Source organism: Mus caroli, unplaced genomic scaffold (genome assembly GCF_978045245.1).
Source record: "Mus caroli unplaced genomic scaffold, Mus_caroli_1 scaffold_25, whole genome shotgun sequence".
Taxonomy (NCBI): Eukaryota; Metazoa; Chordata; class Mammalia; order Rodentia; family Muridae; genus Mus; species Mus caroli.
In genome coordinates, this window is record NW_028227280.1 from 869,943 (window position 1) to 873,016 (window position 3,074).

Genomic DNA, 3,074 nt, shown 5'->3' on the forward strand with positions numbered 1-3,074 from the left:
TATATGAGTGAGTTGCATTGAAAAACTTAGAATATAAGAAACGCACAGTGTAGTACATAGTATATGAGTGAGTTGCACTGAAAAACTTAGAATATAAGAAACGCACAGTGTAGTACATAGTATATGAGTGAGTTGCACTGAAAAACTTAGAATATAAGAAACGCACAGTGTATAGTATATGAGTGAGTTGCACTGAAAAACTTAGAATATAAGAAACGCACAGTGTAGTACATAGTATATGAGTGAGTTCCACTGAAAAACTTAGAATGTAAGAAACGCACAGTGTAGTACATAGTATATGAGTGAGTTGCACTGAAAAACTTAGAATTTACTGAAAAACCCGCATTACACGAAATGCACAGTGTAGTACATAGTATATGAGTGAGTTGCACTGAAAAACTTAGAATATAAGAAACGCACAGTGTAGTACATAGTATATGAGTGAGTTGCACTGAAAAACTTAGAATATAAGAAACGCACAGTGTAGTACATAGTATATGAGTGAGTTGCACTGAAAAACTTAGAATATAAGAAACGCATAGTGTAGTACATAGTATATGAGTGAGTTGCACTGAAAAACTTAGAATATAAGAAACGCACAGTGTAGTACATAGTATATGAGTGAGTTGCACTGAAAAACTTAGAATATAAGAAACGCACAGTGTAGTACATAGTATATGAGTGAGTTGCACTGAAAAACTTAGAATATAAGAAACGCACAGTGTATAGTATATGAGTGAGTTGCACTGAAAAACTTAGAATATAAGAAACGCACAGTGTAGTACATAGTATATGAGTGAGTTCCACTGAAAAACTTAGAATATAAGAAACGCACAGTGTAGTACATAGTATATGAGTGAGTTGCACTGAAAAACTTAGAATTTACTGAAAAACCCGCATTACACGAAATGCACAGTGTAGTACATAGTATATGAGTGAGTTGCACTGAAAAACTTAGAATATAAGAAACGCACAGTGTAGTACATAGTATATGAGTGAGTTGCACTGAAAAACTTAGAATATAAGAAACGCACAGTGTAGTACATAGTATATGAGTGAGTTGCACTGAAAAACTTAGAATTTACTGAAAAACCCGCATTACACGAAATGCACAGTGTAGTACATAGTATATGAGTGAGTTGCACTGAAAAACTTAGAATATAAGAAACGCACAGTGTAGTACATAGTATATGAGTGAGTTGCACTGAAAAACTTAGAATATAAGAAACGCACAGTGTAGTACATAGTATATGAGTGAGTTGCACTGAAAAACTTAGAATATAAGAAACGCACAGTGTAGTACATAGTATATGAGTGAGTTGCACTGAAAAACTTAGAATATAAGAAACGCACAGTGTAGTACATAGTATATGAGTGAGTTGCATTGAAAAACTTAGAATATAAGAAACGCACAGTGTAGTACATAGTATATGAGTGAGTTGCACTGAAAAACTTAGAATATAAGAAACGCACAGTGTAGTACATAGTATATGAGTGAGTTGCACTGAAAAACTTAGAATATAAGAAACGCACAGTGTAGTACATAGTATATGAGTGAGTTGCACTGAAAAACTTAGATTATAAGAAACGCACAGTGTAGTACATAGTATATGAGTGAGTTGCACTGAAAAACTTAGAATATAAGAAACGCACAGTGTAGTACATAGTATATGAGTGAGTTGCACTGAAAAACTTAGAATATAAGAAACGCACAGTGTAGTACATAGTATATGAGTGAGTTGCACTGAAAAACTTAGAATATAAGAAACGCATAGTGTAGTACATAGTATATGAGTGAGTTGCACTGAAAAACTTAGAATATAAGAAACACACAGTGTAGTACATAGTATATGAGTGAGTTGCACTGAAAAACTTAGAATATAAGAAACGCACAGTGTAGTACATAGTATATGAGTGAGTTGCACTGAAAAACTTAGAATATAAGAAACGCACAGTGTATAGTATATGAGTGAGTTGCACTGAAAAACTTAGAATATAAGAAACGCACAGTGTAGTACATAGTATATGAGTGAGTTCCACTGAAAAACTTAGAATATAAGAAACGCACAGTGTAGTACATAGTATATGAGTGAGTTGCACTGAAAAACTTAGAATTTACTGAAAAACACGCATTACACGAAATGCACAGTGTAGTACATAGTATATGAGTGAGTTGCACTGAAAAACTTAGAATATAAGAAACGCACAGTGTAGTACATAGTATATGAGTGAGTTGCACTGAAAAACTTAGAATTTACTGAAAAACCCGCATTACACGAAATGCACAGTGTAGTACATAGTATATGAGTGAGTTGCACTGAAAAACTTAGAATATAAGAAACGCACAGTGTAGTACATAGTATATGAGTGAGTTCCACTGAAAAACTTAGAATATAAGAAACGCACAGTGTAGTACATAGTATATGAGTGAGTTGCACTGAAAAACTTAGAATTTACTGAAAAACCCGCATTACACGAAATGCACAGTGTAGTACATAGTATATGAGTGAGTTGCACTGAAAAACTTAGAATATAAGAAACGCACAGTGTAGTACATAGTATATGAGTGAGTTGCACTGAAAAACTTAGAATATAAGAAACGCACAGTGTAGTACATAGTATATGAGTGAGTTGCACTGAAAAACTTAGAATTTACTGAAAAACCCGCATTACACGAAATGCACAGTGTAGTACATAGTATATGAGTGAGTTGCACTGAAAAACTTAGAATATAAGAAACGCACAGTGTAGTACATAGTATATGAGTGAGTTGCACTGAAAAACTTAGAATATAAGAAACGCACAGTGTAGTACATAGTATATGAGTGAGTTGCACTGAAAAACTTAGAATATAAGAAACGCACAGTGTAGTACATAGTATATGAGTGAGTTGCACTGAAAAACTTAGAATATAAGAAACGCACAGTGTAGTACAAAGTATATGAGTGAGTTGCACTGAAAAACTTAGAATATAAGAAACGCACAGTGTAGTACATAGTATATGAGTGAGTTGCACTGAAAAACTTAGAATATAAGAAACGCACAGCGTAGTACATAGTATATGAGTGAGTTGC